Here is a 20,896-nt window from a genome sequence, read left to right on the forward strand (position 1 = left end):
ACGTGACCTGAAAGAGCCTCAGAGAATAACTATCAGGAATACTGTCCCTCTCGTTTTGATTGTGTGAGATGACACATCTGTTGCAATAGGTTGAGTTTGGAATCAAACCTGCTGTCTGTGGCCTAAAGGGAAACCTGATGCTGCCCTATTTCTCTGGCCCCTGACCTTGGCCTCTGAGGCCGTGGGAGTCCTGAAGAGGGAGTTCACTCAGCTCCAAGAGGAAGGAAGCCCCTCGTCATTTCCCCAAATGAAGCCTCCTACTTCCCCTCTTTCAAACGGACTTGGAAGAACTCCTGAGTCTGGTCTGGGATTAAGGGTCGTAGGGATAGAAAGTCTTCAGAGCTATATAATTTCAGGTCTGGTCAGGAGGTCTCTGGGAGGAAGATATCCTTAAGCATCAAATCTGAGTGACAGGCTGAAAACTTCAAGGTCTTTCTGTATCAGAGAAAGAAGTTTGTTGAACTAGAACTGGATGTGCAAGGTGGTCATCTCAGGTGGATTTTCCCTTGGGGTCGGGGGCAAAATTATAGTGCAAAGCATGGGATTCAGCCCATTGTATCTCCCTTTATAACTTGCTTTGGGTTTAGGAGTAAAAGGAAGACAAGCAGCCTCTGAGTTCTTTCTCCAACTGTGGTATAGATTTGGGTTTTGTTTTGAGAGGAGTTACTGTGTGTGTGTGTGTGTGTGTGTGTGTGTGTTCTTTTCCTAGCATTATTGATTTCAGAAGAAACATCATCTTTGGAGATAGATCATTTTATACATTAGTAGAGTCTCTCTGTTTTATAGCTGAGAAAAGTGAAACGAGGGGTTCCCAAGGTCATTCCTTGACTGATAAAGCTGAGGCTTGAACCCGTGTCTCTTGACCCCTTGTCCAGATCCCAAGACTTGCTTATGTCCAATGGCTCACCCATGCCTTTGGGTGCTAGAGGCCCTTGTCTACCTCAGGGGCATTTGGACAAATTCCTCATGATTCCTCTTCTCTGAGGACATAATGTTTAAGCTGTTATAGTACAGTCTTAAAAATAATGTTTGGTGTCACAAAGATGGTCATTTAAACATCCAGTGTTGGAGATTCCCTGGTGTCTCAGTGGTGGGGAGTCTGCCTGCCCGTGCAGGAGATACTGGTTTGATCCCTAGTCTGGCAAAGTCCCACATGCTGCAGGGCAACTAAGCCTGTGTGTCACAAGTATTGAGCCTGTGCTCTAGAGCTCAGGAGGCACAACTACTAAAACCCATGTGCCCTAAACCCATGCTCTGAAACAAGAGAAGCCACCACAATGAGAGGCTCGAGCAATGCAACTCGAGAGTAGCCCCCACTCCCCACAACTAGAGAGAAGCCTGAACAGCAACAAAGGCCCAGAACAGCCAAAACACATAAATAAATAAAATACAAATTAAGCATCTCATGCCCAGCTTCCCTGAGAACAAAATAGAGCCTTTTTTTTGTTGTTGTTGCAAATCTTCCCAAAATATTTGTGGCCACATTTATGCCTTAGTAATTAGAGTCTGATGAACACAACACATTTTCACATGATTCAAGATGCCACAGTACCTCAGGGTCACCATTTTAGAGCTCTCTAAGCACAACTTGTAAGACACCACCTAGTTTAACACTTTTAAAGTGATATTTTTGGTCATATGACCTTTTATGTTTATAAAAGTAAACAGTAAAATGTCTGATTAATTGAGAAGTTTGGGTTACTTGAATTCTGGTTAGTGGAGGTCTTTTTACACTATATGGTCTGCATCACCCTTGCCCTGCCTGCCTCCTCAGACAAGTTGTGAAGAATATTTCATGGCCTAGAAACTTCTTGAAGTTTATAAAAATACCATGCATTCTTCCTAGCCTAGAGCGTGCTCACTGTAAATCAAACAGAAAAGAAGATAAAACACCAAAGTATCTGCCACCCAGCCTGCAACAGGAATCCACCTAAACTTCCTATAGCTTCTCATTTGTTGTCAGTCGAAAGGAATCAGGGCTCTGACCCCTTCTCAGGCCACATCTGCTAGTGGCCCTGCCCAGAGAGAGACTCGAGAGCTGCCTGGCATGACTGGTGTGTTTTGAATCTCCAAATGGACAGCCGTTCTGGCAGGAGAGATCAGATGCCGTCTTTCTCCCTCTGAGGCAATCGGGTTATTCAGTCTGTATAAATGGCACTGCCTTTGCCTGCCTGGATCATCCTCGCAGGGTCTGGTGGTTGCCTTATAAATCAGGGCTTTTGTTTGCCTTCCTTTAATCAAACAGAGTGGGAATGATTAAATGTGTTCTTAATGTAATCGCCCTTTTCTTTTTCAGCCTGGGGAAACAAGTCTCCCCAAGATATCTGTTGTGTTTTTCCAGGGGAGTTTTCAGGGAAGGAACAGCGCCTCTGGAAGGGGGAACTGATGATGAGCTGTGCGGGGAGCAATGAGGAAGGCCAGAAACCAAGATCAGAAAATGAGGCATAGCTGGGTCGCCTGGAAATGGTACAGAAGATTCAAAGGGGCTCCAGCAGGGTCCTCACTCAGGTACTCCTCCTGTAGGACGAAATATAATACAATCCACCCTCCATCTCTGCAGATGTGGAACTGGCAGGTGCTGACGGCTGACTATGGGTGGTGGCCAGAATCAATGCCCATGATACCAAGGAACAATTGTATCTATATTCAGTGTGATGGCCTCTTTCTCTCTCCCTCTCAACCATTAGTGACTCCTGGTGCTCACAGCCCTGCTGCTGCTGCTGCTGCTGCTGCTGCTAAGTTACTTCAGTCATGTCTGACTCTGTGCGACCCCATAGACGGCAGTCCACCAGGCTTCCCCGTCCCTGGGATTCTCCAGGCAAGAACACTGGAGTGGGTTGCCATTTCCTTCTCCAATGCATGAAAGTGAAAAGTGAAAGTGAAGCTGCTCAGTCGTGTCTGATTCTTAGAGACCCCATGGACCGCAGCCCACCAGGCTCCTCTGGCCATGCTCATCCTTAATTTTGATTTCTTTAGCTCTACATTTATTTCATGACTCTTCAGAAGTCATTTCTTCTGCCACTAGGAAAGTCTTGTCTGATTCATGGTTCACATTACTGAGAAAGAGAAGTTTAATTATTACTTTCTCCTTCTTTTTGTTTTTTGAAACATGGGTCATAGGTCATTGGAAAGGTAATTGGTTCTTTCTGTGTGTCAGGTCTCCAAGCCCTGGTCCAGTGAGTTGTGCAGGAGGAGTATGCATGGAGCGAGATGGTTCAAAAGTACACACCTAAGCAGCAAGGGTTTTACGTGGACTGGTTTCTCTTTGAACAGAGCATGGTCACAAGTGGGCATCAACTACCCACCAATACAGCCGGCACTTACAGGCATTTGAGAGTCTTTAGAGCAGCCATAAGCTATTCCTAAACTACTACTCCCACTGGAGACCTGGTTCTGTAGGAGGCTGGAGAAAGCTAGGAGAAGGTGAGAAATGTGTCCTTGGCTCTAACAGTTAAATACACATTTTGAGTTCAAGGGCAAAGCCAAGGCCAATCTGGCTCTTCCAGAGTGCAAGGAAAAGAGCCACACTCACAACCGCTAGGCTTGCCCTGTGCTCCTGGCTCTAAACCTGGCTCTGGAACCAGACTAAGTCTGTCACCCGCACGTGCGCGTCCAGGCGCTCGCGCATGCGCACACCGGCAGGCTGGAGCAGGTGTGGTGGAAGACTTGAAACTCGCCTGCGGTTTTGATGGGAAGTCTCCCGGTGCCCCTCTGTCGTCGGCCTGAACCGAGAAGCCAGCAGCAGCTCCTGCCCTTTCGGCCAGACGTGCCTACAGAGCTGCTATTGTTTCCCTCAGGTAACAAATGCCACGGGCCTGGGCCAGCCCAGTTGCTTCCTTGCCCGTCAAATGAAGGGTGCTTTGTTTTAATTGTCACATTTGTTGTTTGGAGGGAGGCTCCGACCACGGAGTTTTCTGGGTGACCTTTCTGTTAGAATTGCATGCAAATGGCCCAGCGAAAGGTTGTGATTGGTCTGGAAAGGTTATCTCCGTTTGTCTAGATGGCTTTCTTCACAAAGGAAGAAAGTTCAGGCAGGGAGCCCAGGGCTAGGGTACAGCGGAGGAGAAAGGTCATCTGGTCTACACCCTTCAGTCCACAGGGCCCTGCCTGCTGGTGGCGACTTCTGTCTGCTTCCGGCCTCCTACTCGTTTTTACCTCAGCCTGGAGTAACCCTGGGGCTGAGGCTCCTTGCTGCTGCTCCCCCAGGTTGCCTTTTTTCCTCACAACAAGCTCTGTTTGAACTGATACAGTACATCCTCCAGTAGCCCTGAGCTAGGCCATGTAGAGGAATCACCCCTCAACAACCCAGGCTGTTAATAGATTCTTAAAGGGTTTGTTGAGGGGACAATGTATTAAATCTTCACCCTCCAGACAACTCTATTTAAATAACTACCCTTTCTGAACAACAACAACAACAATTCTCTCTGGAAGCTCAGCTGAGATTAATGTGTTCTTTATTACCACAGAGCCACCTGATAACCCCTTTCCCCTAATTTCAGACTGGCATTGGGAGTGAGATCTATTTTAAATTAGACACTCAGACTTTAAGCTGCTGAAGAGAAAGATGTCTGCTAGGATTTATGTGTGGGGAGTGGGGCAGATTTCTTGCCCCCCACTGGCCAGTCCCTCCCAGGGAAATCAGACTGTTGACTTTCCTGCTGGGTGGAGGCCTGGAGGCAGCGCAATTAACCTTAGAGGTCGCGTTGGGCGAGGGTGGGAGAACGTGAAGCCAGCAACCGGGACTGTGTGTGAGGGCTAGCAGAGAAGGTTCCAGAGGCGTGAGGGGATTGCAGTGCAGGAGTGTGAAGGTCTCATGAATCATGTCAGCTGTTGACCGGGGATTCACAACAAAGCAGCTGCTTGAGCAAGCTGTAGCTCAGTCCTTGGGGAAGCAGGTGGTGGGGGCTGTGTGGGGCATGGCCTGCCCCAACCTGTCTCCATTAGCTGTAATTATGCTCGTGACTTGTGCTCGGGGACAGCAAGGAGCCATCAAGGCCTGCCGGGACTACCGGAGACCTGCCTTTCTAGCCGGTGGTCAGTCAGCTGTAAAAATGGGCCAGAGTTGGCAACAACAGAAGGAGTTGAGGCCTGAAGCAATTTTTCTTTGAAATCAACTTCTAAATTGCAGGGAGTCCAAATAAATTGACACATTTACTGGTTTGCCAGGCTTTCTCATTCCTGCTTCGTTGCCTCTGCCTGGCCACTCCTTGCTAGAGCAGTTCTGGGTGGGGGAGGGGGGATGTAGGAGATCTCCTCCCCTGACAACTGGCGGCAGCACTGAACTGTTTGGAAGGCTGTCACAGGCTGGGCACTTAGATGACAATTTCTGTGTGCAAGCCCAGTTTCATTACAACATTACTGAGTGCTTTTCAATTTATAAACTGAAAACATGTTCCACAAAAGAAACCTATAATCTACAGGGGAAAACCCCTGTACAGTAAACAGCAAAGAGGTACCAAGTATTCTTTCCAAGATAAATACGTATTTTACCATGATGTAGGCTCTCTCTTCAGTCCACCCTCCTGGGGAGAGAAAACCACTTTCTTAGCAGAATTTTCTCATTTACCCAGTTTAAATTCTGGCCTATTTCCTTCTCTAATCATAACTGAAATTCACTGACAAAAGAAGGCCCTCATGAGTTTTGATCAGTCACTTAGTATTTACAGTAGCATCTTGGTCACTGAGATTTTGAAGTGCTGGCCTGCTTGGGCAGCCTAGAAGCACTTAGGGAGGAGTGGTCATTGGCGGTGACAGTCTCTGCGTGGGTGGACAGCTTAGGGACAGGGCTGCAAGCACAGGCATGGATTCAGAATGCAGTTCTGCCACTTGATGGTTGGGCAAGGAATGTCATCTAAGACTCAGGTTCCTCATCCATCAGTGGGGAAAATAATAGCTACCTACTGGTTAGTTTAGGATTGAGTGATGTGACAGCCCGGGTACACTGTAGATGCTTAGTGACTGTTGGCTGTCTGTCATCATCATTGAGGATCAACACGGTTCTACTTTCTCTTCTCAGTGCTGGACAAGCTCAGGCAGTGAGGTGGGGGATCACTTCCTGATATCATTCTTGACATGAGCCCTAGCTTTTTATCCTCCTGTCCTCTACACTAGGGCTTCCCAGGTGGCACAGAGGTAAAGAATCCACCTGCCAATGCAAGAGATGCAGGCAACACAGGTTCATTCCCTAGGTTGGGAAAATCCCCTGGAGGAGGCAATGACAACCCACTCCAGTATTCTTGCCTGGAAAATCCCATGGACAGAGAAGCCTGGAGAGCTGCAGTTCCTGGGCTAACAAAGAGTCAGACATGACTGAGCAACTGAGCACCTCCACACAAAGTCGAAAAGCCAGCTGGGTTGGGGCCTTCCCCTGTTCCAAATAGGCCCTTTGAACTCTGACTTCTTCTTTCTCTCCCTTTTCCTCCATCTATCTTCATGCCCTGACTGAAGTCTCACCTCCTCTAGGAAGGCTTCTTGAAGTCACTTGTCATGATTCATAGAGTAATTTGTTAGCACTCTTTGTCTCCTTACCAAATGTGATGTCATGACATTAATTAGCTTTTGATGAATCTGTGTCACCTCTTAAACCACCTGGCTACTATTTTGAGGTCATGGGTGGCTCTTTCTCTTTCCTTGCATTTCCCCCTGTACCCAGGTTAGTGTCTGGCTCAAAATAGGTGTTGAGCAAATGCTTGTTTACTCATAGATTGATGTAAAAAAAAAAAAAGTGGGCTGAAGACTTGTGCAAAGATTAGAGTTTGCTTTGATCATCTCTGGCATTGATTCGTTCAGCCAAATTTGACTGAGAACCTACTAGGCTCAGGCATGTGGTGGTGAGCAAAACACAAATAGGTGCTGTTGAGAACAAATGCATTGCACTGGGATTGGTATTTCTTCTACAGGTGTGGGGAAGGGGCGTGGAGGTGGAGGTCACAGGTCTTAGCAAGTATTTCAGTTGTTTGTACTGTAGCAACTTAGGAAGCTGGAGCTGCAGCCCCCCCTGAATTCCCCGAGCTGCATGGTTCTAGGTGAGCCTTAGCCACAGGAGACATTTTGAGTAAAATTTGGAAGATGGAGGTTAAGCAGGAGCCACAGTTCTTTTAAAATTTATTTTGTTGAGGTATAGTTTATTTACTGTGTCTTAATTTTTACTGTGTATCAAAGTGGTTCAGTTATATATATATATACACACACACACATATTCTTTTTCATATTCTTTTCCATTATGGTTTATCACAGGATATTGAGTATCGTTCCCTGTGCTATGTAGCAGGGCCTTGTTTATCCATTCTGTATATAATAGTTTGCACTTGCTAATGCCAGCTCCCAGTCCACCCCCCTGCCCCTCTCCCTTGGCAACCACAAGTCTGTTCTGTATGTCTGAGTCTGTTTCTGTCCCATAGATATGTTCATTTGTGTCATATTTTAGATTATATATATATGTGTGATATCATAATGGTTTTTGTCTTTTCTCTGTCTGACTTATTTCACTTAGTATGATAATCACTAGGTTCATCTATGTTGCTCCAAATGGCATTATTCATTCCTTTTTATGGCTGAGTAATATTCCATTGCATATATGTACCGTATCTTCTTTATTCACCCTTCTGTTGATGGACATTTAGGTGGTTTTTGTGTCTTGGCTATTGTGAATACTGCTGCTATGAACACTGGGGTACATATGTCTTTATGAATTGTAACTTTGTCCAGATACATGCCCAAGGAGTGGGATTGCTGGATCCTACAGCAGCTCTGTTTTTAGTTTTGTGAGGAACCTCCATTCCATTTTCCACAGTGGTGGCACCAATTTACATTCCTACTGGTAGTGTAGGAGGGTTCCCTTTTCCAGGAGCCACAGTTCTTAAGCCCTGAATGTGGCTACAAGACAAGAGCAAGGTAGCAGCTTGTATACCCCCATGCTGATGTGCTGGCTAACCCAGGAGGTGCGGGGCAGCTCTTGGCTCTGCAGATCTTCCCACTCCTACCAGATCTCCTTCAGCCTCTCCAAGGCCTGGGCCAGCTCCGTAGCATAGAACCCCCACTTCTGCAGGTCACCAAGAGCATCCAGGTGTCAAGACACAGAGCGGCATCCCCCCGGGTTTCCAGATGTCATGTGCTATGCGTGCTTAGTTGCTCAGTCGTGTCCGACTCTTTGTGACCCCATAGACTCTAGCCTGCCAGGCTCCTCTGTCTGTGAAAATTCTCCAGGCAAGAATACTGGAGTGGGTCATATGAGTCTCAGTATATTGTAGGTTCTAGTTTGCCCCTGCCGTCGTCCACATGTGCTTCCTTTTCCAAGGACGGTCTAGCTGACCCAGAGTAACTGCAGATCCAACACTATACACAGAAGCAGAGGCCATGCAAATGGCACGACTTCACTGAAGGACGTCTAACTCCCGCCAACTCTGATATCCAAGTCTAAATCATCTAGAATGGTTCTGCTTCTCCAACCAAACCCTGCCTGATCCAGTGTCTACAGCACATAACATTTGTGGCGCTTCATTGTGTGCAGGTTGGGTGGTCACGCTGCATCTAAGAGAGATGACACGCAAATGATGTGGTGGGGACCCTTCACACCCCAACCTCGGAGGGAGAAACGCCTACCACTCCCCCATCTCCTGGACTATTCAAGCCGGCCTTGGGGTTGATGGAGAGGAGGTAGAATCTGTGCACATGACCACCACTGGAGGCACAACTGGTTCATCACAACATTGGCATGATGGAGACGCAAAGATGCAAAGCAGCTTCGGTTTGTGTGGCTGGAAGTGAGAGAAGCGGCAGCTTGCTTTCAGTTGAGCAGATTATTGCTTGGCTTCTGCCAGCTGGTGGTAGGAAGAGGTACCAGAGAATCCCATTTCCCAGATTCAGGGGATGTGCGTGTTTGCCTTAAGGGACCACAGCCTTACCTGGTCTTTGGATGATATGGGACAGGGCTGGGTGCAGCGCTAGGCCTCCGGCTCTGGCATCACACACGGGCCAGCACAACCATCACCCAGCAGCACAGCTGTGGGAATCTAGGGCAGGACAAGATGAGCAGAAACACCCAAATTCAAAGTCAATTACACGACAGTGTACATATTCATGTGCAGAAAACACAGGGAGGTGGAGAAGGAAGTGGAGTGGAATAAGGGAGCCTCCCGGGGGGCACACTTTATTATTGAGTGATGAACTGAAGCCTTGCTGTCTGTCACTGTTCAGAGCACCGTCATTTTTTTTTTTTTTAATCCCTCCCACGCAGCGCTGTGCTATTTTGAGTTCTGTTATTTTTTTTCCCTCTCTCTCACCTCAGTCTGCTTGAGATGCTTGACAAATGAATGTGGAAGAAATGCTTTATTTTCCCCAATTCGGATGAGGGGTTTATTCCAGGGTAGCTGCCTCCTTCTTTGTGTCATCATGCTCTGCCTGGGCGGAAGGTGCCTGCTGAGAGCAGAGCCTGCGGTGGTCTCCTCCTGTGGTCTCCTGCCCCTGCTTTGAAGCCCTGTTTACTAGTGAGAGGCCTTCCTTTAGCCAGGATCCAAGTAGAACAGAAAAGAATGCCAGGTACCCTTTTGCAAAGACCACGTACCTCTCCTCTATCTCACACACGGTGTGCCGAAGATTTGTTTAATTTCCCTTTTAAAAAGCAAAAGAAGGTCCCATTTGTTTATTTTTGTTTTTTATTTCCATTACTCTGGGAGTTGGGTTCATAGAGGATCTTGCTGCGATTTATGTCAGAGTGTTCTGCCTATGTTTTCTTCTCAGAGTTTTATAGTTTCTGGTCTTGTATTTAGGTCTTTAATTCATTTTGAGTTTGTTTTAGACATGTGAAATAGGTAGCTAGTGGGAAGTTGGTGTATAACACAGGGCGCTCAACCCGGTGCTCTGTGACAACCTAGAGAAGAGGGATGGGATGGGGGTGGGAGGAAGGTTCAAGAGGGAGGGGACACGCGTGCTTATGGCTGATTCACGTTGTACGGCAGACACCGACACAACATTGTAAAGCAATTAGCCTCCAATTGGAAAAAAAGACAAAACCAGGGAAAAAACCCAAAAAACATAAAACTTGGAACTCTTTTGAGGACAGGAAGGAGATGCCAGAGGACGTGGAAGCATTTGATGTTATCTTCTTACCACCTGTTCACCTAAGTTAGCTATTTAATCAAATGAACAGTTGAGGGCCTGTGTAAACCAGGAGACCAGTGAGCACCTCATTCATCCCACTCTTTCTCTCACTGCCCTTGCTGGCCAGGCCTCCTCAGTGTCAGGACGGTGGAAACCTGCATCCCTGGCGTACGTCCTCTGCTCTGGGTGAGGACCGAGCTGCGGGCTGGCCCTGCTGTTGCTTCACCTCTTGACCTGCGTCGTCCAGGCCAGGGAGGTGCCAGCTCTCCTCAGAGTAAATTGCTGTGCCCGTAACCCTGGGGCTGGGGCTGCCCTCAGCAGTGCACCAGAGGCTGCATTACTTTAAGAAGACTATTTTCAGCAGGGGGACAAACCATTAAACTTAAGAAGCTGCCAGCCGCCTCCAGCAGAGCATGCATCCCACAGGATGTGGCCAGAGACTGGTTCCCAGCCAGCTTGAGCAGCCATCTGCAGAGATCAAGCCCTTTCTCTCTGGAACTTGGTGACACTTCACCTTAAAAAGGGAATGGAGCCAATTTAGGGCATCAGCTTGGGCCTTATCTAAGTGTGCTAATAAAAAGTTATGTTTCCCTAGGAGAGAGTGCAGTGACAGCAGAGAGGTGACTGCCTGGGTTTAAGACTCCACTGACAGGTGCCTCCGGCCCCCCTCATTTTCCTAGCACCCCCAGGCAGATGCTCCTCCATCCTGCCATTTATATGCTTCTTTATATGGAAATCCTAAAGCCCTGCAAATGGAAGCTAGAGGACTTGGTGAAAATTTCTGAGAGAGCTTCCCTGGTGGCTCAGATGGTAAAGAGTCTGCCTGACAGTGCAGAAGACCTGGGTTTGATTTCTGGTTCAGGAAAATCCCCTGGAGAAGGAAATGGCAACCTGCTCCGGTATTCTTGCCTGGAGAATCCCATGGACAGAAGAGCCTGGTGAGCCCAAGTCCATGGGGTTGCAGAGAGTTGGACATGATTGAGCAACTAACACTTACGTGGGAATCAGACCTAAATGAACCCTATAATGCTTGGAAGATTTATTTTACAGTATGCAATACATGACCTGTCTCTCTAAACTGTTTTCAGTTCTGCCTCACATAACTCACTTACCTCTTTAGCGGAATGTTTTACTGTTACTGTGTTTCTCTGTCACTTCCAAGGCCATGTCAACCTCATCATTTCTACCTGAAAAGCTCCCCACCTAGTACCGGTTTTTCAAACTCATCCATTCTTTAATTTGCACACAAATGCCAGATCCTCTGTGAAGTCTGACTGAGACCCCAGTGCCCCTGTTCCCCACCCAGAGGGGCTCTCCATCTCCTTGGGATTCCCACAGGTTTTTTTTTTTTTTGGCCACACCACATGGCATGTAGGACCTTAGTTCCCCGTCCGAGAATTGAACCTGTGCCCCCAGTGGTGGAAACACAGAGTCTCAACCACTGGACCACCAGGGAAGACCCTCCCATAGCTATTTACTGTGACATGTTTTATGTATCCTATTCATTTATGCATCATTTAATGATTGTCTAGCTTCCTGGTATAGTGGTCAAATATGTGGATTTAAGGGGCTTCCCAGGTGGATCACTGGTGAGGAATCTACCTGCCAATGCAGGAGCTGTAAGAAATTTGGGTTTGATCCCTGGGTCGGAAAGATCCCCTGGAGGAGGAAATGGCAACCGACTCCACTATCTTGTCTGGAAAATCCCATGGACAGAGGAACCTGGAGGGCTACAGTCCATAGGATTGCAAAGAGTCAGACTCAGCTGAGCAACTGAGCAGACATGCATGTGGATTCAGGAGGCAGGTTTTCTGGATGCAAACCCTGACTTGGGTGTTTATTATGTGACTTCGGGCAAATTAACTAGACCTTCTGTGCATCAACTTCTTCATCTATGAGATGGGATAATAATTAAATACTGTATAGGACTGTTGTGCAAATCAATTGAGCAAATCCATGTTGAATGTGTACAGCAGTGAGTGGCAATATTTAGTAATGTTAGGTGTTTATTAATTGTTACTATTGTTATCATTATGATTCTATCTTCTCCTTTAAACTTTCTGATGGCAGGGTCCCACCTTGTCTATCTTTCTGCTTCACCACATGACTTTGTATATTGATACACGTTGATTTACTTTGTATATGATAGTGTTTATTTATAATAAGTAGATGGCCACAGGGGTTTCCCAGGTGGCTCCATGGTAAAGAATCTGCCTGCCAATGCAGGAGATGTGGGTTTGGTCCCTGGGTTGGGAAGATTCCCTGGAGGAAGAAATGGCAACCCACTCCAGTATTCTTGCCTGGAGAATCCTGTGGACAGAGAAGTCTGATGGACTACAGTCCATGGGGTTGCAAAGAGTCAGACACGACTGAGTGAATGAGCACATATACACGGCCAAAGAATAAATAAGACTGCCATTCCTAGCAAATTGATCCCATTTTCCTTCATTAGTTTTAAGTTAGAAGGACTTAATAAAACTGACTTAGGCTTCAGATGACAGTATTGACATACTTTTTTAAACATAATACACCATGAGCATCCTTTCCATCTCAGCACATCAGCCCCATGCTGTTGTTGCTCAGAAGCAATATCAAGAGTCCGTAGCACAAACCAAGACTTCTAGCAATGGACCGTTAAGAAATAACACACTACTGGGCTGAGGCCTGTCTACAAGTGCGTGGCCTCTGGTGGTATTCCCTGGCCACTATGCAGAGATTGACCCCAGGAAGCCAGAGATGTGACTAAAAGTAGAATTTAGAGTTTCAGATACATCTGGCATCAGGGAGGGGCCGTGGAGAAGAGCCATAGAACTTTTCTCATACACGTAGTGCTCCGTGGCTCACTCGTGTCTGACTCTTTGTGGCACCATGGACTGTAGCCCACCGGTCTCCTCTGTCTATGGAAATATCCACATAGGAATATTGGAGTGGGTTGCCATTTCCTACTCCAGAGGATCTTCCTGACCTGGGGATCGAACCTGTGTCTCTTGCATCTCCTGCATTGGCAGGAGGATTGTTTTCCACTGAGCCACCTAGGAAGCCCATAGACATAGTGTAACCCTCAAATTTGAGAGGTATCCTCACACAAATACTGCTGTCCATAAGCCTCACAATCATTTTATAAAAGGACCTGGTGGTTTTTTGTGAAGTCTAGGCCATGCTAGTTTCTGTCCTGCCTGTTTCTGAGATTCTTGAGCAAGTGAGAGAAAATGTAGTGATAGAAAAGAGAGGAGGGAGATAAATTGGAGAAAAATAACCACAGTGGAAATTACCAGGGAGGAGGAGGAGAGATTTCTATTTTGACATCTTTTCCCACTCTTGTGACCACGAATGAAACGACAATGGAAGCTGTCTGAAATATTGATCAACTGAAAGAGAGTGAGGAATGTGTGTGCCCACACTGGCCCTGCCAGTGGCACCCCACAGATTGCTCTGCAGGGGGCAGAGGTGGTGGGCACCAGGTGAGTGTGGGTGATGGTAGTGTCAGGGCAGCTGAGTTATACTGACTAGCTCAGAGTTCTTTCTTGATGAAAAATTTGAAATTTTTACACTGTGGTGAAGCAAACGGGACAGTGACAGTTCACAACTGATGCAGTTTGGCATGCCTAGCGTACTTCTCAGTGGCACAAAACTCTGTTGCTCTCAGCTTCATGGAGAGAAGCAGCAGACGGGAGGGGAGGCACTATTCCCGCTTCGTCCTCGTCGGTTGATGTTTGTTTGTTTGAATTCATTCAACTCAACTAAAAAGTCATCTTGGAAGAGCTAGATGGGTGTTCTGAGTTTCTTATAGAACTGTGCAGGAAAGACCAGGCGGATTCGGGAGTCTGACTGGGAAATAAGGAAGAAGAGAAAGTTCTTGAATAAATTAGTCAAGATCCTGGCCAGCAACAGCTTAGACGTGAGAAATGCCACAGAAAATGTCGGTAATTTGTGATGTATGTGACCTCAGTTAGCAGGCACAGGAGAGCAGGGATGTGTGTCCCTTGATGAGATGACGTGTCCAGGAGGGGATTCGGATAGAGCCACAAGCAGCAGCCAGCCACCCCCTGGGACCTCATTTAGTCCACTTTCAAACCTGTGAATGCAGTGGGTTTCTGTTGAAAGCAAATATGATTAAGTTGGTTTAAATAATTTAAGGACCAAATAAAATCTTCACAGAGTCGACTGAGGTGTGAAGCACAAATGTCTCTTGAGCTGCAGATTAAAGTGGGAGCAGGGCTCGAATCACAGACTCAATGGACATGAGTTTGAGCAAACTCTGGGAGATGGTGAAGGACAGGGAAGCCTGGCCTGCTGCAGTCCTCGGGGTCACAAAGAGTCAGACACGACTGAGCGACTGAACAACAGCAGCAACAAAGCGCCGACGCTCGGAGGACATGTGATCCCCACAGTGTCTGGGGACAGTGAAGCCATGGAGTGTGACTTCCCTTCCTGCCCTGGATGGCAGGAGGGGAATTGCGTCAGAACTGAAATGTATGGGAGTCTGAACACTCCATGTAACCTCCCTGGGCAGGCTATCTGCTCCCAGGCTAGGAAGTCAAGGTTAGGTTGTGTTCAGCTTATGCTGGGAGCTGCCTACTCACAGGTTGGAGGCAGAAAGTCCCACACCATGGCCTGACGTCATCCCAGGAAATAACCTCTTTGACCGCCTGAAACCTCCTGCGTCATCCACGATGCAGTGTTCCCTTCCTGGCCTGAAGCATGGTCACAAAGCGCCCCTCTCTGCTTAGCCAAGGGTACACTGGCGTCTTTGGGACTGGGGACACCCTGGTCACAGTACAACCAAGAGAAGACCCCGGACCTCTGTGGCCTCCTTGCCCATAGTCCAGTAGCTACTTACAGGACCCTCAGGAGGTATGGGACAAAGCCGTGGACAGAGCAGCTGAACTGTTTCTGGCTCGTCAGATGACAGAATTACAAAATGAGAGGCATATGGCAATGTCCATCTGCATCTTATTTTTTTAAGATTTCTTTTCATGTGGACCATTTTTAAAAAGTTAGTATTGAATTTGTTCCAGTGTTGCTTCTGTTTATTTATCATTTTTGGTTGTGCTGGGTCTGTGTTGCTAGGTGTGGGCTTTCTCTAGTTGTGGCGAGCGGGGGCCACTCTTCATTGCATTGCAGTGGCTTCTATTGTTGCACCACATGGGCTCTAGGGCACTCAGGATTCAGTAGTTGTGGCTCCTGAGCTCTAGAGCACGGGCTCAATAGTTGTGGCACATGGGCTTATTTGCTCCATGGCGTGTGGGATCTTCCTGGACCAGGGATCAAGCCTGTGTGCCCTGCATTGGCAGGAGGATTCTTATCCAATGTACCACCAGGGAAGTCTTTGCTTCTGTTTTTATATTTTGGTTTTTTGGCAGAGGCATGTGGAATCTTAGCTCCCTGACTAGGGATTGAACACGCACCCCTTCCATTGGAAGGAGGAGTCCTAACCACTAGACCACCAGGGATGTCCCCTCCATCTGCATTTTATTTATTTATTTATTTTTTTCTAAGCCTGTATGCTACAATCACCAAGTCCAAGTGCTGCAACTACTGTAACCTGAGCACTGACAGCCTGTGCTCTGCAACAAGAGAAGCCGCCGCAGTGAGAAGCCTGCACACCGAAACCAAGATCAGCCCCCCTTCCTGCAACTAGAGAAAGCCCATGTGCAGCAACGAAGCCCTAGTGCAACCAAAAAATAAAAGAGCACCTCCTCAAAAGGCAGCTGTGGGAACCACAATTCACATGTGTAAAGCACTTACAGGAGCGCCTGCTGCAGGCTTGGCAGTGTGTATGTGAGAGCTGCTATTACTGCATCATTATTACATTGTTCCTGTTCCTTGGCTATGCTTCCTTCTCATCCTTCAGCTCTCAACTTAGCTGGTGTCTTCTGGCCCTTCAGGCCTGGATTGGGGGTTCCCCCTGCTCACCCTTATGATGGCACTCGTCACTGTTTCATTTGTCTCTCTCCTCCATTGCATTAGAATCCCTGTCTGGATCTTATTCACTGTTGTAGCCCGAGTATACTGTCTAATATTTTTTGTAAGAGTAAGAGCCAACTGGGCTTGATCCCTACTCTGCCTCTTAGAGGAGTTTTCCCTGGGACCTGGCAACCCCACTTTTATGCATCTATAAATTGATACACCTGTACATATATTCAGTAGACGCACAAAGCTATTCACTGTGATAGTACAGTAGCCAAAGATTAGAGTCAACTCAAGTATTTATTAATAGGAAACTGGTCAAACAAATAATGGTACATCTGCACAGTGGAATACTACATCACGATAAAAAAGAATGAAGTAAATCTGTATGAATCAACATGGAAAGATCTCTAGGATATATTGTAAAGTGAAAAAAAAAACCCAAGGTGTGGAACAGTATCTATTGTATACTACTTTCTGTAACAATCGTTTTTTCATTATCCCCCTCCCAAGAAGCCTTTTTTAAGACATTTTTTTCCTAATTGCCACGCCTATGAAATTTTAATATCATGTATAATCAGTTTATGTGCTGTATGTATACTGCATATCTGTGATTTATACATAAAAAGAGTAAGAATTTTTCACTTCTGAAAACCAGTTGTCACCCCCTTGGGGGTGGTATCCCCCCTGTTGAGAATGCCTATTCAGTAAGAAAGGGAGGAAATAAACATATGTAACCAACTGGAAGGACACATAAAAAACAGGTGTGGGCAAGCTTTCTTCAGGTATTCATTTTCATATTATTTTTGTTTTTGAACTATCTAAATATGTGGCCTGTTCAAAAAATTAAATTGAAAGACATGAATTCATTTTTTCTAAAGTGAAACAAACAATAAAGAACGTCTGAGGAATGGCCAAACAAAACACACAAGCAAGCAAAACGTGCTGCTCCACCGATTGCTTGTCCCTGAACCCTGCAGGGTCCTGCCGGCTGGAGGCTGCCTCTGGCAGAGCCGGCATCCGGTTCCCCTGGGGGCCTCCGGCCCTCAGCAAAGGACTCCTGTCCTCCCAGGGTTAGGGTTCAGCACAAAAGAAACCTGGGAGTACTCTCTGCTCTCTTTTAAGCACTGTTTGGGTTAGTCTTTAAGATCATAGCTTCTACTTTAAAAGCATCAGGATGTCTCAGAGCCTTCGGCATAGGGGCTGGAAGGAAGCACGCACCTCCTGGCTTTTTGGAGAGAATGGGAAATGAAGGGGGAAGTCACTCACGCCCTCTCTTCCTCTTGAGGCCCACAAAAGCTCTTGCCAAGAAGGGCCTGGGATGGGGCAACACAGCCCTGGCAGTGAGAGAGGGATAAAAGGCCCCTCTGGTTCCCAGTCTCCGGGACCAAGGCCGGGTCAGCTTCCTCCAGCAGTGCGCTTCCTCCTCCCAGAGAGATGGCTCCGGAGGAGGAAAGGCCATGCTTCAGGTTGATTAGGAGACCAAACATTCCACCGTGGGCCTAACAAAACAAAATCCAACAAAAACGTGTGTGTACACTTCAAGGTATCAGCAACTTTCATTTGATTGTATAAGGAGACAAGATGATAAATTAGATTTGTGTGATTGCGCCCTTTCCTCTGCTTAAATATCAAACGTCGCCATGCATATTTGGAATAACTGGCTGCTGGTGAATGAGTTTTGTTTTTAGATTGCTACAGTTATGTACCTGGAGAAGAGAGTCAGTTCATTTAGGTCAAGTCCTGGTTGTGTCCCTCAGCCTCACTTTCTCCATTGGTAGAATGTGTATGATAATAATCATATCTGCGTGATAATGCTGTTGTAGAGAGTGACCGGTTGATATAAGAATTGTTTCACGAGAGCAAGATATTGTCATTGTTGACATTGTTATTTCTAGAAGATTGAGGGAAGGTCTTGCTTTTTAGAACTCAGCTGGGGACACTTAAGGGGCTTCCCAGGTAGCTCAGTGGTAAAGAATCTGCATGACAATGCAGGAGATGCAGGAGACATGGGTTCAATCCCTGGGTTGGGAAGATCTCTTGGAGAAGAGAATGGCCACCCACTCCAGTATTCTTGCCAGGATAATCCCCTGGACAGTGGAGCCTGGTGGGCTACAGTGTGTGGGATCACAAAGTCAGACACGACTGAGTGATTGAGCACACACAGACATACAAACACACACACAGGGTATACTTAACCACCTTGTTGAGCTGAATCATGCTGAATTCACATGTCTCTGCTCCATTGAAGGAGATTCTAGATTCTCCCTTCTATAATGTAGATTCATTTCTCAACATTTTTGGAAACATCGAAGCCACTTATGAGTGGGTGGTTCGGATATCTAGGGTGTCGTGTGGGAAATGGCAGCTTTTGATGATTTGCCTTATGCCATCTTACCACATCTCCCTGTTGGGCCTCAGGTCTCTCACTTTTCTGTTTTCTCTCCTCTTTCTGTGTCTGAGGGGTTGCTATTTGAAACACACACAGGGAAACGAATCTGTCTCAGGCCACAGCAGTGCTGAGTGCTAAACTATAAATGTTAGAATGCTCCTCTCAGAATTGTGTAGACCCCCAGCACCATTTTATATCCTAGTGAATTACCCTCACACCTGTCCACCTTACTAACATGTATTCCTGGCAGAAGTGGCTGAGCATTTTTTGCTTTAAATTAAAAAAATTGTTATATGTTTATTATAGAAGTTCTAAAATAAACATAAAATGTATGCAGGAAAAGGTATTACTCATAATCTTACTACTTAGAGTTATGGAATGTTAACCTCTAGGCACATAATAATCTATGTATTTGTATATATCTAGTCAAGGCTATGGTTTTTCCAGTGGTCATGTATGGATGTGAGAGTTGGACTGTGAAGAAAGCTGAGTGCCGAAGAATTGATGCTTTTGAACTGTGGTGTTGGAGAAGACTCTTGAGAGTCCCTTGGACTGCAAGGAGATCCAACCAGTCCATTCTAAAGGAGATCAGCCCTGGGATTTCTTTGGAAGGAATGATGCTAAAGCTGCAACTCCAGTACTTTGGCCACCTCATGTGAAGAGTTGTTTCGTTGGAAAAGACCCTGATGCTGGGAGGGATTGGGGGCAGGAGGAGAACAGGACGCCAGAGGATGAGATGGCTGGATGGCATCACTGACTTGATGGACGTGAGTCTGAGTGAACTCTGGGAGTTGGTGATGGACAGGGAGGCCTGGCGTGCTGTGATTCATGGGGTCAAAAAGGGTTGGACACAACTGAGCTACTGAACTGAACTGATGATGTGTATATACATATATATATATAGAGAGAAATATAGACTATGCATATGTGTGTACATGTTTATATGCATGTATTTGGGTTTATATAATTTTGCTCATTTTTCTTTTGAGGGGCTGCACTGGGTTTTAGTTGCAGCACATGGGATCTTCGGTCTTCACTGTGGCATTTGGGATCTTTAGTTGTGGCACGTGGAATCTAGTTCACTGAACGGAGATTGAACCAGGCTGAGTGCATTGGGAGCACTGGACCACCAGGGAAATCCCTGCTCACCTTACTTTTATATGCAAATGGAATCACAGTGAATCTACTATTGTGTGGTCTACTCTATTCCTTTTCTAAAATTTGATAATATATTGCAAACAACTTTCCATATTAATAAACATATCGTATACATTATTCTTAGCAGAAGTATCCCAACTCCCAACTCACCTTCAAGAAAAAGAGCCAGCGGCAAGTCTCATGTCTAAAAACATAGGGAACTGGTAGGAAAAGTAGTTCTTCACATTCCCTGTTCCTCCAAAAAAGCAGTGTGCGTGCATTCTCAGTCACTCATTCATGTCTGACTCTTTGCAAACCTGTGGACTATAGCCTCCCAGGCTCCTCTATCCGTGGAATTCTCTAGGCAAGAGTACTGGAGTTGCCATTTCCTTCTCCAGGGAATCTTTCTGACCCAGGGATCAAATGCATGTCTTCTGCATTGGCAGGTGAATTCTTTACCTCTGAGTCACCTGGGAAGCCATCAAAGAAGCAGGTGACTGCAGTAAGGATGTGCTGAACTGCTAAGAAGAGAGATTTTCTCTAGTACATGTGAGTCCCATGGGAGTGACATGGACCTGAAGCTTTTCTTAATGGCAGACTTTCCCAGGTTTGGGTTCCCAAGTGGGGCAGCAGCACAGCCACAATGCTGCAGGGCTCCTGGGCTTGCACTGAATCCCACCCCCACCCCTTCCACCCCCAGAGAGTCCTCCTGGTTTCCAAGGACCCTCAGGACATCGCTTCAGGACAGACAGAATGAGAGGTGTTCCAAGGGCTTTTTTGTGTTTCTGTTGCCCAAATCTCCCTGGCTTCTGATTTTTTGTTTGTTTGAGGGTTTTGTTTTTGCACCGAAAATGTTTTCCATCTGGGTACATCCTTGTGCTGTTTTCAGCCAGCTCTTTACCATTCTGCTGTTACCATGTCTGTCCTGGCCAGGGTGGCTGCTGTTGCTGCAGTCTTCTGATAGTTCTTGTTTACCTCAGCGGGTATTCTTTCTTTTAAGACAGGGCTATATGGCACACTCAGCTCAGTGCAAACTGCTACCTTCCTTTCCTGGGGCTAGTCAGCAGCAGAATGCAGCTCTGGGGCCTCTTGGCAGACTGCACTCTCTGTCCCTGAGAATGCCCCCTGCAGCTACCCTGATCAGGTCTGTACCTCCTCTGCTCTTGTAGAAACCGGTTTTCTGAGGGAGAAGGGGAACGGTGTTTCATAAGAATCAGGGAGAAAGCGCTGCCCATTTCTGAAGAGGTAAATACCAATTCCAGAGAGCCATGGCATAGACCCTGTCTGCAGATAATGCTCCAGGCAGTCGAGAATGGTTCTTGGAGGTTTGGACACAAAGGGCCCTGCTTCTCAGAGAGG

Source organism: Bison bison, unplaced genomic scaffold, assembly GCF_000754665.1.
Source record: "Bison bison bison isolate TAMUID 2011002044 unplaced genomic scaffold, Bison_UMD1.0 scf7180017864238, whole genome shotgun sequence".
In the NCBI taxonomy this organism is placed as follows: Eukaryota; Metazoa; Chordata; class Mammalia; order Artiodactyla; family Bovidae; genus Bison; species Bison bison.